General features: G+C 37.7%; 1 protein-coding gene across 3 annotated transcripts in view; it reads left to right on the top strand.

The window, feature by feature from the left end:
- EFL1 (elongation factor like GTPase 1) overlaps positions 1–15,761 on the top strand; it is an 82,904-nt gene that overhangs the window by 26,465 nt on the left and 40,678 nt on the right. The gene's annotated exons all lie outside the window — the stretch shown is intronic.

Genomic DNA, 15,761 nt, shown 5'->3' with positions numbered 1-15,761 from the left:
AGAGTGTGAATAGTATTCTTTGCTGGTTTTGTCCTTCATTTGTCTTTTTATACTATATCAAAACTAGTGTTTAGAATTTAGAAAGCCTAAACTTTAAAAGTTGTTTGGTTCTTTATTTTTTTTCATTTTGTGAATGAAAATGTATGAACTACAGTAAAACCTAAGGGTGTTTTTTTTTTTAATGTCTATTGACTAATTTTTAGAAATTTATCATAAATATATAGTAAAATAAAAATAGGTGTACTCTGTTAGGGTTGGATTTTGTTAGTCTAGGCAGTTAACCATGCTGGTTGCTTTTAGCATGGGCCTAGTGTTCAGAACAGAAGCAGCTGGTGAATTAGTTTTATTTGGAAGCTTAATATTTTAAAATTTGGAACTATACCTTATTACAGTCTGATGCCCAAGTTGACCATTTTCAGGATCAAAATGTATTAAATATGTGCTCTGTTTACTTCAAAAAATGATTAAGAGTTTAAAAAAAAAAAACAAACAAAACAAAAAACCAAAAAAACCCCCAAAAAACCAAAACCCACCCCAAAACAACTCTGCATTAAGAGTGAAATGATATTATCTTTGTGCTTGCCAAATACTCCTGGAGCTGCTCCTGCAGATAAAAATATACTGTGAGAATTATATTTAATGTTAAGAGTGGGACTAAATTTCAATAAATGTTTTTGTAACCAATTAATTCTACCAAAAAATTGTGAGTAGTGCCTACTGCTGAAGCCTACTCTTCAGTTGGGTCTAGCTTTTCCGTAAAGAAAAGCATATTAGTTGAGCAATACGAAAGTTCTTAATGGTGACACGAGATTTGTCATATTTAGAAGAATTCATTAGAATATTAAGATCAGAATTAGCAGTCAGAGCTCTTAGACTTGGACTCTGTTTGGTATTTCATCTCTTTTTACCAGATCATTATCTAGTCTCTTTATATATTGACAAAACAGTTTTAATTTTTGCCTAGAACATAAAAGCTCAAGTACGTATTTTGGTTTTCTTTTTAAATTTGATGTCATTTTAAAGCATTTTTAAAACTAAGAGCCCTAAATAGCTTCTTGTTCATTTGCTTCTCCTATTTCCCTGTAAAGCTGCGTTGTTAATTTACATAAATTCAATAAACACCTTTACTGGTTTGATGATGATTTACCACACTCAGGAGAAAAAGCAATACATTTATATGAAAGGATTCTGTAACAATGGTGATGCAAGATTTTTATTATTCCAGTTAGTAACAATGATTTCTGTTTCACAGGCCATTTATCTTCCAGCTTTAAAGCATACAGCAGTGATTTCTCTCCAGCCATATAAGGAAACTGCTTGTAGATTATCTAGTAAATTAGGGAAGCTTTTCTGAAAGCTCTGTAGTTTTACTCTGTATAATTAAATTATTGCCATAAGGAATACACAGTTAATCATGACTGCCTGTTTCCACTTTAAAACTCGTGGCGTAGGGTTTTTTCAGATTTTTTTTTTTTTCCCTTCAGATTTTGGAGGGCTTTTGCTATTATTTATAGGTTGTTTCTTACAAGGAAGAATCTGCTTGGTCCTAGCGAGCAGCCTTTTTATTTTTTATACTGGCTTATGCAAAGGTTTAATGGTCAAAGGCATGGCTTGATACATGGATGGTTTTACTGAAGATAGAAAGATTTCATCCCCTGTTCCTTGTGTTCAATTAATATTTCCTTAAAATACTGATCTCCTTTTAATTACTAAAAATCTGAGAAACATGTAGCAAAATATTGTAAAAGGAAAAGGTAATGAAGGATACTGTATTTGAACTACAAAGCTGTCACACAAACAGAACTGAAGAACATCCAACTGAAAAGCAATACTATGGCCCTGCCTAGTGTAGCCATTGCCATTCTGGCAAGCTTTGTAAAGTTATTTTCTGGTATTATTCTGAGTTCCTGGAAGTTAGGAGAGACAAACTGCTTTGCATTAGTTCATTTGTGTTGCAAGTTTGCAGCTCAAATGTTTAGTCAAAAGTATTTGTCAAAAAACTTAAAGCAGTATGTCATTTTCAAGTAATATGGCAAACACAAAATACTCCTTTCACGTAGCAGTTCATAATTCACAGTTTTTCTTTTTACAGGCTTTCTGACTACTATACATTTTTTTTTTTTTGTAGTCCTTGAGTAAGAGGTGAAATACGATTTAAAATAAACAAAAAAGTTCTTGGGGACCAAGGATAATAAAGTCTTTGTAATAAATCTTCTTTCAAAAATTATTTGTCCGAATAGTCTATGAAAAGAGTAAAATTCTTGTCTCTGACAAGAACACCTGGTTTGTAGAATTTGTAATTTAGAAGTGCTATTGATTTCTCCACTCTGAGAGCTAAAAAGGAATGTGTGAACAAAATGCCTTCTGAGGGGCAAGTACTGTCTTATTTTTCACTTTCACTTTTTTCCCTGCACTTCTGTTAGAGGTCCTGTGCCAGCAGACAGGAAATTATACTTGGTAACTGGTACTGCGAGGTTCTCCTTCGTACTATAAATGAACAGGGGCCTTGCAGGAGGAGAATCTAGTTAATGGAGCAGCAGATAAGGTTGTTCCAGATTAGGTATGGGCCCTCGGATTCCAAATGGCTCTTGTATTTAGTTGAAACTGCTGAATAAAAAACATGATAGTCATTGGAATGGGCCGTGAAAGGTATCTTGAGGTTTAATTTGGAAAAATGTTGAAGTACTAATCCAAAAATAAATCGTGTGTTTCAGGAATAGCTTATTTTTCTGTATTGTGTCACAGGCCTTCAGCACAGGATGCACTTACAGAACCATAGTATCATAGAGTTGCTGAGGTTGGAAGGGACCTTTAAGATCATCAAGTCCAACCATTAACCTACCCTGGCAAAAACCACTTCTAAACCATGTCCCTAAGTACCACATCTACCCTTTTTTTTAAACACCTCCAGGGATGGCGAATCCACCACCTCCCTGGGCAGCCTGTTCCAATGTTTAATAACCCTTTCAGTGGAAAAAAATGTTTCCTAATATCCAATCTAAACCTCCCCTGACATAACTTGAACCCGTTTACTCTCGTCCTGTCACTTGTCACCAGGGAGAAGAGGTCAGCCCCCATCTCTCTACAACCTCCTTTCAGGTAGTTGTAGAGGGTGATAAGGTCTCCCCTCAGCCTCCTCCAGGCTAAACCCCAGCTACTTCACTTACTGAATTTGACCACGTTTCCCTGTGGTCATCAGGTCCGAGAGTCCTGGGGGTGAGAGCCTTGTCTTGCAAATGGTCCACATGCTTGTCCTTTGCAGTGCTAGCCTTCTCAGGATTGCTCTGTCCTGTCTTAAGGGTCATATGAGCTTCTGTACCAGTTTCACTTGTCCTGCAGTTGGTATTGCCTAAACAGAAACAGCGTTACCTGTTTTGTAAATTCTAACTAGGTGTATCAAAGTCGTGCTTACGTTCCTACTATAGAAGTACTCTGTGCTTGCAAACATGAAATGTGGCAATTATGTACGTCACCTAAATCTGTATCACAAAATCAGTTGAGATCTTTTGATTCCAAGACTTCTTCGGAATGTTTAATGCTCACCTTTTGAAAACTGCTTGAATATCCATTGGAAAGAAAACGTATCGTAGACCTTGGACACAAGTCTGCGCTGTTTTGAAAATACTGTCCTTCTGTGTCTTTAAGAAGAGAGAAACAGTACTTGAATATTAAATTCCAAAAACTGCATGACTGATATACCATTGCATGTTCTTAGTGACACAGTAATTAATACTGACCTGTATTTGCATAATCTAATGCTATGCAAATAGCAAGCGACTGTAATTGCCCTACTCTCTTTAAAGGTTTGTCCTTCTTTGCTGTGACAAAAATATATCAGAAGAAGCTTGATAAAGACAATCATCTGGCTATCCATATGTCTTCAGCTTCTTTAGTTTATTGAGTGTTGTAGAAGCTTATTGAGTATTAGGTTCTTGGGTTCTTGCTGGGACAGTCCCCTGTGTTGTGCGGGGAAGATCTATGGTACTGGAGGTTCCTGCTGCCATGGTGGCGTCCCCTCCAGATGGGTTGTATTTGACAGGGAGTGAAGCCCATTGAGCTCTGGTTTAGTTATCATAGCTCTCCTTACTAGTGCTTAGTTTCTCTTATAAAGGGAGAATTATAAATGGATCAGTCACGAAGCGTAAATTGATTTAATTTGGATGTTGTATGTAAGTTCTTCCATTTGCCAAGTAGCGTTAGGTATTAGCAAACTGTAGAGACTGATAATGCAGGTACACGAGTATAAAAATTAACACTAGCATGAACAATTTTTCTTTTCAATTTTTTTTTGTTATTGAGAGGTGTGGAGAAACAGTATTTATTCTGTCATTGCATGAATGAAAAAATGCTGCCACTTTACCTGGAGGAAAAAAAATAACTTAAACTGAAACAGTGTTAAAAGTTCCACAAAGGAGATTATTACAGGCAAGTTTTAACTTATTTCGATTACATTTCTATGTTAAGAATGTGTCCTCTAAATCAAGACTACCTCTATCACACCAGTAAGTGTTTTGAAGCATTAATGAGTCTCTGTTCTGGGGAATGCAGGAGCAATCGGGGATAGTTGATTTGCTTGTTCCCATACAAGAATCTCTCTCTTTTTAAAAATATTTATTTATTTATTTAAACCAGGCAAAGGAAAAGTACAAATACAGGAAAAGGTGTCATTTTGTAACACCTGTTCTGATATTTTTGTGGTAGAAGACATAAAAAGAACTTAGTTGGGTGATCCCCAAAGTACTAAAGGTAAAATTAGAAGGTAATAAGTGAGGAAAAAGTAATTTGGGCTCATAATTTAATATTGAGCAAGTGCACGCCCGCCAGGCACACATAATAGTTTCCTTTTTTCCCCCTTTTTCTTATCTTTCTTGTTGCTGCCCTGTAATTGAAGGCAAAATGCATTGATTTTTTTTTCTATGCAAAACAAAGGGGGGGTTATTAACAAAAGCAGTTGTTGGAGGTAGTATGAAAATGTATTTTAAATAGGCAAAAAGAAACAGTGTTTTTTTGTTATGATATCATGCACAGGTGAAAGGGCTAGGATTTCCATACTGGGTATGGATTCTTATTTCTAAGTAATTTAAGCAAATGCTGATGTAAAAACCAAGGAACATGTTCCTGAAAACACTGGTTTAGGTACTTGTATAAGTGAAGAATGTTGTGGTGTTGTTTTTTTTTTTTTTTTTTTTTTTTAAACTTGGCTCAGTGTCATGTTTTTCTGAATAAATAATTGAGGGATCATCAAGTGATACATTTTTATTAATTGGTATAAAATTTTTCTCAAGGCATGTTGCGCATGCACTTAGCGTGTGTGCACACATGAGTTCAGAATAACATGCATCTCAAAATTGACATGTATACTGCTTTTTTTTTTTACCCACAAGTGCCACAACAATAGTCTTCTGTTTGTTAGCTCACAAAAACCAGATTTTCTTTAGAGTTGCCTATATGACTATTTAAGTGCTTTTTGTGTTTTGTTGAATACTGTTAAAAGCAAAGCTTTTTCCCTTACCACTAGATTTGTAGTGCTTCAGTGTAATGCTCATAGGAGGCTAGATGATTTCCTGCATGTTTTCAAATGCAGTTAGCTATGTGAATATCAAGTGTTCTACAAAATGAAGAGCATTTGTTTCTTTAATTTACCAAATGATGTTGTTAGAAGCAGGAATCTAGAAGTTGCTGCTGTTGCCAGCTCACTATGAACTGACTTCCTACATGACAGACTGTTGTGTACCTTGGTTTTTCCATTTCTAAAATGTTTGCTTTCCCATACAGTGTTGTTTCATGTTTTAATTATTTATAAAGCACTTATAGGATTCCTGACTTGTAAACAATATGACATGGGAAATGTAGGTGATTATGGATTCATACTTCTGGAATATTTTGGTACCTTTCTGAAGATAGGTGCCATACAGCTGCAATCAGTGGGAAGAGCTGGTCTGAAGTGGTATAGCTAACCTCATTACAAGGTGTCTAACAAGCATTTTGTTCCTTTAGGACTTCATCGAACAATTTAGGAGCTTTTAATAAGCAGCCTCTGTTAAGAGCAAAGAGCAGCTGCAAGCAGCGATGCCATTCTAAAGGCCCAGAATGGCTCTCTAGGACTGATGCCAACTTAGCAAGCATTACCACCTTCTGTGAAAGCCCTAGGAACAGTCCTGCTGTTGCACCAGCCTTTTATTTCTGTGCAAACATTTGGTGGGCTGATTTCACTCTCTGAATCAGTAATGTGATTATTTAACAAAAAAAAAAATAATAAAAAAAAATAGCCAGCTTGAAGTGATTCCAGCTGCATGGGCTGTCTCATCTCAGCATACTATGATGAGCGAACACAGGAGGGCAGTCTTTCCCAAGAATGTCACTAAAATTAGCTGAAAATAGTGAATGAAACAAAGAAAACGCAAACCTTTGTCTTCAGTTTTGGAATACTTACAGTTTTTATCGCTAACTGCCATTTTATAACCCCAATAAAATAACCTTGCATTTTTAACAAGTTTATGGCAATCCAGCATTATTCAGGAAAAGGTATATAATTGAATGGATTGTGTTATTGAATAATGATTTATCTCTGTGAGTTGTTGAGTTTACCTGGCATAATTGTATCTATATTAATTTCCCTCCCAATTAATTTTTTGTGAATAGTTAAATTGTTGAAAAAATCAAATATGTTCAAGTTCTTTCTTTGAGCTAAAGACATAGTAGTTAGTCTGTTGTTTGGCCTCTTCCAGTGCTGGAAACTGAAACCATTTTCTTAACTCAATTTTTGCTGTAGTGGTTTTAGGCCCTTTGTAGTTACTGCTGTTTGCTGTGTGTGGTTCCAACAAAGAGGCTGAGCAATTTGTGTGGAGTTTTGGGCAGTGTAACATAACATGGTACGCAGCTAATGAACTAATATCAAATGAAACGAGAAGTGTAATTTGCTGATCATCCGATAAGTTTCCTTAACCCTGTTTGCCTTACCATTTCTGCTGTTTTATTTGTGGTTCCATTTCAGGGAATTTGACCTGACAAACTTTATTGCAAAAGAAATAAGTGATTCATTACCTTGTTTTCAAATCGATATCAACATCACTGGAGAGGAAAAAAATATGACATGTCTTAAGTCAGAGGTATAGCACTGACATGTGTCTTTATTGACCCACCTAAGTTTTTTTTGGGAAGAATGCTTTGAATGGTTAATAGTTTCCTTATAAAGCCTTTTTAGGTTGGGTGTTTTTTTAATTTCTATTGAAGAATTTAAATTGCTTTTTGAGTAGCTAAATTTTTTCTATTTTTTTTTTTTACTGTAGCTTCTTAAGACTATAAAAGGAAATAAGTGTAGTAATTCTTTCTGCAGAAAACCACTTCTAAATTCTCTAGTGCTTCTGGAATGTTCTCTGCTCTAATTTTCAGGAGTTTATTACGAGATCTTAAAAATGTGTTTCGTCTTGCCACTGGAATACAAGGGTTTTTTAATCATATTTAAAAATTGAGCTATATAAGATTATTTAAACTAAAGATAGAATGCATTCATCTAGCCAAAAATGCCTTTAAGTTTGCTCTTGACCACTGTTGGATTATAATGTCAAAAAATTCAAATTATTAGAGTTTTTGAGGAAAGGAGAGAATGCAACTTCTTTTTTTTTTTAAAGCAACTTTTAGTTGTTATAATCTGTAAAATCTGAGCTTTCATGTAAATTAAAATTAGATTTCTTAAATAATCTTCCAAATGTGAAGCAATCACGCCTGATTCTTTGGGGTTGTACGCAGACAGATAACTTGCTGATACTTGAGATTTCCCAAACAGTACCAGAAGGAAAACTGCCCAGACTTGTCGGTGTTTGTTGCTGCTACTTATATGCCTGTGGGCAGCAGTGGGACTAACAAGAATCAAGACAATTTCATACCATTGCTGCTTGAAGAAACTCACAGCACAGCAGCAGGCACATGCTCTGCAGCTACTTAATAGAAAAGATCTAGAAATAGGCTGGAAAGAGGGTCTGAGGTGCAGGCAGTCTCTGTTTGTCACCCCTGTGTTTGCTTCAGAAAGAAATTCTTTTTGGCCTTGGGACTTCAAACTTATTAGCTGCCTATTATCACACTAATATACATTGATCAGAATTCAGGGCCAGTGTTAAAGGAGACCAACTCCTTTTCCTCGCGTAAGGGTGGAGAATTCACTTATTGAGTCATTGCCTCTGGGCAGATTTTACTCAGCCTTTCAATAGCTGTTTGTAGGTTTATGTCCCAGACATTAGCTGGTTTATCTCCAAAATTTCCAGGTCTTCCGTGAGAGTACTTGGTTGGATGTAATTTTTCAAGTCTCTTTAAAATGAGAGGATAGGGATTTTCCCCAGTATTTCACAATTACTTTCTTTAGTCAGCATCAGTGTGTTATTTTTAGTCTCTCCCTCTATGAAACTGAATAGGCCCATGTATAAATAAAGGAGAACAGTTATCTACAGAAATAGACATATTTATTACTTGGCTAATGAACCTCTTGTTTTTTCCAATACTGTAAGAGAACAAGAGTGTTAAAGTAGTTAATATCACCGATGTGAAATTTTAATAGAAGCCTTAAGGTGAAATTTTGAGATGATTGGCTGAGCTCCCATCTGTAATGTTGCATTTGGGATTTTTTCCAGCATACTAAGATGCATCCCTATTGATTTTGGGAAATTACCTCACACTTTCATTTGAAGAGCCTGAAAACTATACCCTCCCTCAATCTGCTTATAAAAAAATTACATGGGGCGTGCTTTTGTGTTCGGCATTTTGTATTATTTTTTTTAAACCAGTATCCTCTTTAAAACTAGAACGTCAGTATTGTTTAGTAGGTGGCAGTTTATAGTATAGCTGTGTGCTCTCCTTTCTTACGATGTCGTTCTAATGGGAACCAACTAACTTGCCTTAATTGGTTGAAAATCTCTAAAGAGACTTTAGTATCCATTACTAAACGAGGATCTCTGATAGATGAACCAAAGTGACTTCGGTTTTGTACGCAGAGTTGTCAGAATTCCATTTCTAAAAATATCCTGCCTGTTAATGCTCCTATGAAATATTGTACGAAGAAGTGGGAAACATCAGTTGAGGGATGAACTTGGACACTGGGGCACTAGAGTAAATGGCTGAGAGATTCAGCAAGCATGCCTAATTTGAGGAACTGGTGTTTAAGGTTCAGTTTTCAACAGAGGTGTAAATTACCTGATGTAGCAAGTATCTGCATTTAGACTATATAACTGAAACTTTTATCCCTCTGCACAAAATGGTATTAGGCTTGTTTTCCTACTTCTGAAGTAAACACACTGGAGAATTCCCTTTGCAGAAGTAGTTTGCTGTAGAACTCAAAACTGTCAGAAAGCTGTTTTAAAGGTACATTTCCTTTAATGTGGCCGTGGGTTTTCTAAAATTCGTACTGAGAACATGCAGTGTCATTTCAGGAATAAGTACAAAATAATTGCTTTAAGCACGAATAAGTTTGAAAATACATGCCTTATTACATGTTAATTCATGTATAGCAACTCAGATGTAAAAAACCCACCATAAATCAAAACTGCTTAGGAATGTGTGCACTTACCAATGCAGAAACGAAGTTTTATTCTTAAATGACTTTTCTATTTTTTATATTTTTATATATTATTAAAGGAATTTTAAGGGTATTTCTGGAAAATACATCTCTCATGGTACTGTGATGGTGTACTTGAATCAGATAGCAACGTTTTTGAAAAGAAATGTGTACTTTTAATCAGCTAGCTATTCCTTTAGCTGTTCTGGTCAGATAAAGTTCAAATTCTATCAGATTAATTGAGCTTTTCAGCTTCACTGTAAAGGTAGTCAATTAACGTACTAAAAGGTACATTAGTTGTACAACAAAAGTTGTAAAATGTAGTTATTTGTCATAGTCTCAAGTTATAGTATACTTCGGGGCAGATAACTAAATAAAAATGTAACTGCTTCATAGGTATCATTGAGGCTAGACTTCTACGTGAGTGTGGAATTGCAAAGATATTGAAGGGTGTAAAAACTTACATTAAATCCTGAAATTGGAATCATAGAATTGTAGAATGGTTAGAGTTGGAACTGACCTTTAAGTTCATCTAATTCCAACCCCCCTGCCATAGGCAGGGACACCTCCCACTAGACCAGGCTGCTCAAAGCCCCATCCGGTCTGGCCTTGAACACCTCCAGGGATGGGGCATCCACAGGTTCTCCGGGCAGCCTATTCCAGTGTCTCACCACCCTCAGAGTAAAGAATTTCTTCCTAATATCCAATCTAAATCTACCCTCTGTCAGCTTAAAAGCGTTACACTTTGTCCTATCGCTACACTCTCTGATAAAGAGTCCCTCCCCATCTTTCCTGTAGGCCCCCTTTAAGTCCTGAAAGGCTGCTGTAAGGTCTCCCTGGAGCCTTCTCTTCTCCAGGCTGAGCAAACTTAACTCTCTCAGCCTGTCTTCATAGGATAAGCGTCTCCAGCCCTTTGATCATCTTCATGGCTTCCTCTGGATTCGCTCCAACAGGTCCATGTCATCCTTATGTTGGAGGCGCCAGAGCTGAACGCAGTACTCCAGGTAGGGTCTCCTCGGGGCAGAATCCCCTCCCTTGACCTGCTGGCCACGCTGCTTTTGATGCAGCCCAGGATGTGGTTGGCTTTCTGGGCTGCGAGCACACATTGCTCAGTCACGTTGAGCTTCTCGTCAAGCAGCACCCCCAAGTCCTACTCCTCAGGCTGCTCTCAAGCCATTCTCCAGCCAGCCTGTATTTGTGCTTCGGATTGTCCCGACCCATGTGCAGGACCTTGCACTTGGCCTTCTTGAACTTCATGAGGTTTGCACAGGCCCAGCTCTCAAGCCTGTCTGGGTCCCTTCCCCCAGAAGTGTCGACTGCTCCACACAGCTTGGTGTCATTGGCAAACTTGCTGAGGGTGCACTCGATCCCACTGTCCGTGCCACCGACAAAGGTGTTAAATAGTACCAGTACCGACCCCTCAGGAACGCCGCTCGTCACTGGTCTCCACTTGGGCATCAAGCCATTGACCAAGCCAACGAGTATGGCCATCCAGCCAATTCCTTATCCACCAAGTGGTCCATCCGCCAAATCCATGTCTCTCCAATTTAGAGACAAGGATGTTGTGCGGGACAGCGTCAAGTGGTTTGCACAAGTCTGGGCAGGTGATGTCGGTTGCTTTTATCCATTTGCATAATCTTTGTTTTCTGTATCTTGGAGATATATTTTAGATGCATGAACATCTCCATTCCTAACATAGCTTCTCTCTTGCCAGGCCTCATATACAGTGCCGCTCTTTTGTCTTTTTGCAGTCTCAATCAGGACAATGGCCTTTTCCCAACACGCCCTTAAATAACACAGACTACCTGCCTACATAATTGTATTAATGATACAAAATAGCTTCATTTCTTGTGTTTATCAGTGCTGATATATATAGACCGTATGTAACTTGGCGGGGAGAGGAAACTTGCGTCTAGAAATTACACTTCAGTTGTCTCAAAATGTTATCCTCTCTGTACCCCGTGGGAGGCAGTCAATGAGGGGTGGATAAAAGTTGTTTTTCTGGACAGTGTGGCTTTTGTTGGTTAAATCTAGTTTGTCACTTTTTGCATACTTCTTGACTTCTGAGTAATTTCTCTTAAATCTTACCTTTATCAGCTTTAGTACATCAGGAAGTTGTTCTCTGTATATGTGGGTTTCAGCAATTTTTTATAATTCTCTTGAATTTGTAATGTTCTTTATTTCTGTATAATTTCTTTTCCAGGTTATGCAAAGTTGAAAGTCCTTTACGTGGCTTTGATTGAATAAGGCTTTTCCCCACCTTTGTACTTTAAACAAATATCCTGTGAACAAAACAGTTCTGAAGAAAAAAATTGGTGGTTTTCTTTGTTTTTCACTGAATTTCAGTTTCTCATGACGCATACACAACTGTCTGATAAGGATTCTATTTTAAGTTGAATATCAAATGATCTCAATATTCAGAGCATCTGAACGATGATGATGATTCCTTGACAAATTAGGGTAGTTAGAGAACTGTCATGTAACTTTTTATCTGTTTCTTAAGCAGAAATGGAAATAGGAACCAGGTAACTTTAGTTTTATCCTTTAAACTGTTTTCTTGTTCCCATTTAGTGTGAAGCCAGAGGGCACTGTTTTTCATACAATACAAAAATGTGAAATGTGTAACTATTTAAATTTTGGGTAAAGGTCTCACGTGGATTCACAGCACTGTCAGTGTAGTGAAAACTTTGGATTATGATTTTTAATGTGCCTTTCTTCATGCAGAAAATCTACAAATGTTTTCACTCTAAATTAAATTAATCTCATAGAGTATGTTGAAAGCCAAAAATCTGCAACCAGTGCGATGCCTACTTATTAGCTCAACTCGGAAATAACGTGCTGGTTTCAGGGGCAGTGTAGTGTTAAGTAACGCTACTGTCGTGAAAACATCTTGTTTAGCTTCATTTTTTTTTTTTGATACTTCCTTTGTCCTGAGAAAAGCTACTGGTTTATATGAAGAAGAAATGGGAAAAATTCTCCTCTCTGAATGTTTCTTTAACTTTCATGGCTACACCGATTGTCTTCTGCCCAGTGTAATAGCCAGGCTGTAGAAATTAGGCTGGACCTCCCTCTTTGGAGTGTTAACATGGCTCTGAAATCTGCCCTTTTTCCCCAAAGCTCCCCACCCCAAAGCTTAGTGTTAATCTCCTGCTTTCTCTTTGGATTCCACCTTTCTTTCTCTTTGGATTTCACCTTTCTCTCTGCCTTCCCGTCTGTTACTCTACCTCAGCTGTTAATTTTGATTACCTTAGTTATCCCGTGTCAATAAAGTAAGACTGTGTGAGAGTATTTTAGTTAACCACAACCTAAGCAAATGCAAAACCTCTTCTCCTAACTGGCATTGTTTACGCAATATAAACCGCTAATCCGTGAGGGCAATTTATTTGAATGTGTTTTAAATTCCTGCTGGAGCACTTCCTAATCTTAGCCAGGCCTCCTGTATAACAGAGAGAGGAGCAGGATACACGCTTTCACACCCGCACGTGAAGAAGCGTTTGTCTTATTGTGTAATAGACGTAGTGCCTGTAATATACAGCATTCTTGCAATAAATAGTATCTGTGGTTGTGAAATGCCTCTACTTCTACATTCAAACTAGCCACAAAAGCCTTTTATTACTCTGTATATTTCTATTTTGCTTCCATTGTCTGTTGTTACCAAAATTTCTTCAAGGTGTTCAGGAAAAGCAAGGAGGGGGCTGGAGTGAGGCCATGGGAGCCTGAGCGAGGAAGCCCAATTTGGAATTAATTCCACACACAGCTCTGCTGAACACGAACACGGCAGCAGAGAATCCAAATCCTGTGTAACGAAGTCAAGAGATTGTTAGTAAAGGCTATCCTTTAGTGAGTTATTTATTTTCTGAATATTTTCCTGAGATTTTGATGTTGTTTCATGCTTCACATTAAATTGCAAAAGTGTTGTGAGGGTTGTTTGGCCTGTATCGGGGTGTGAGTCATGAAGTTGGCTTTGTCTGCCTTGTGAACTGTAGGGGGGAGTTAAGGCAGAGCTATATTTAGGAGTATCAACTGATGTCAAACTGTGGAGCACTGCTAAACAACAGCTTTAAAGGGGCAGCACTGGCTAGTTTAGGCTCAAAGTTTAGATTGTTTGTCGTGGTTTATCATTTAGTAAATAATTGGAAAAGCTGATATTTACTAGAAATATTCTTCTGCAGAGGTTGCGAGCCAAGCAGTGTGAGTTTCAACTCCATTTTACTTCTCCAGTAATAGCTATGCAAAGTTCAGTGTCAAAACTGTATGAATTGAAAATAGCAAGCATAGATAAAACTTCTAGTTTCATCTTACAGGGTCCAGAATCTGAATTTGTAAGAACTTACTATTTATAAAGAATTGTTTAATTCCAGTTATAGGTAGATAAGGGTAATATTTGAGGGGCTGTTACCATTGAGGTCTAGTCTTCAGATGCAGAACAGCTGCCGACTTTACTTGAATGTATTTTGAAATTTTGGCATTGATAACGTGGAAGCAAATTTAGGTACCTTTTTGCATCTAATTAAGACTAAAAGAAATATGGTTCTCTTCTAACCTTTCTTGCTCCCTAGTACCTAATTCCCTCCAGCAAGGTCTGTTATGTATTTGGGCAAAACTCAAGCCAATGGTTTTAAAAAATGAGAGGCTCCATTTTCCAAGGCTGGTCTTCTGTCATAACTGTCATGGACTGTAACTAGTGTATTTTGTGGGGTTTTGTGTTTGGTAACCTTCCTTTGAGCAGCCATGTTTTGGTAGATAATTCATCTAATTGGTAGTGAGCATTTTGTATTGCCATCTTTGTTCCTGGGCCTGTTAGTGGGGAGACAGTGAGATCGTAATAGGAAAATTGCAGTGAATTTAAGGACTCCAGCTCAGACATGAGTGAAAGCTTTTCCTTACAGAATGGAGAAATTTCTGCCATCCTAATGAATTTGAAGTGGGCGGGTTTTTTCAAAGGTACTCGATGTTGGTTTAAACACGCTATTGTTGACTTGAATGTAGGCAGACCAGAGCCAAGACAATGTACTGGTGGGGAAATAGAAAAACCACAGTTGGAATGTATAAATTATCCAGTTGGTTAAGTCAATGTATGGAGGATAAGTCAGTTTATCTCTTACTGTCATTTTAAGCTTCGTTGGCTAAAGTATCCTCACTGCCAACTTTGATAGAAGTATGTTTCGGTGACTAACTGGATTTGTGAAGCATAATATTGAACACGAAATACTCATTTAAATACTTGGTGTTTTCCAAGTGTCACATGTTAAGATTTGTACAAACCATGCTTTATGCGATATTGAAGTATTGGGTCAACCATTGTGAGTTGCATGACTGTGAACCCATTAATTTAAATGAACATGCAAACCTGCTGGTAGTTCTTCTTATATCACTTATGGCACTCGCCCATCAGCAAAGACATTCAAACCGATTCCCCCCTGTTTCGTCTGCTGGAGCTGTTGAGGACAAGGGCATTGAAAGCACACATGGTGAATTTTGAAGATGGCCTATGTGGTTCATTGATGCAAAGAGCTGTGTGTTGAGAAGCTTTCAAAATGTGACCTAAAATATATGGAATCCTGATGGTTACATTTTTCAGAGCTCTTCCACAAAAGAATAATTGTTTTGTGATGTGTTCAAAAAGCGAGTTCTCTGAGCAGCGGTACTAACAAAGCCTGGATTCCTGTGGACTGGTGTCCTTAAAATCCTCCGCTTCCCTCTCAGCTACGCCTATCCTGCAGTTGTGCGCGTCCCAGCTGGCCAGCCAGGATGCTCCTACTGGTCACCACGCAGCCGCTTCCAAGCAGGGTATATAATGATCGTGTTTCGCCTGCCCTTTTTTTCAGTGAGCTCACCAATTTTGGTCTCCCTTCAGTACTTAGCCATTGATTTTACATAACTTGTGGAAACTTAATTATATCTGAGCCCTCTCCTCTCTCTTGCTGGTAAACTTAGTGGAAGCTGACAACATGTTGTTGAGGGGAGACTGTGTGATTACAGGAGTTGCGTTTACTTTGGAAATGAGACTAAAAACATACTCCATTTTTAACAGATTCTTTTGTGTACATAATCCCATCAGGAAGTATGACATATACTGCATTGGAAGCACTGCTTCTCGACCAAAAAAAGTCATTTAAGTCAACAGCCACTTTTAGCAGAAATGCTTTTCATTTTTAGTAGAAAAGGTTCATCTCCCCAGAGCTCTTCCAAAGCATTTAAAGCTGATAGCTAGCAG

The sequence above is a fragment of the Rissa tridactyla genome, chromosome 9 (genome assembly GCF_028500815.1).
Source record: "Rissa tridactyla isolate bRisTri1 chromosome 9, bRisTri1.patW.cur.20221130, whole genome shotgun sequence".
Lineage (NCBI taxonomy): Eukaryota > Metazoa > Chordata > Aves > Charadriiformes > Laridae > Rissa > Rissa tridactyla.
The sequence above is the reverse complement of the archived record's forward strand: the minus strand, read 5'-3'. Positions and strand labels throughout refer to the sequence as shown.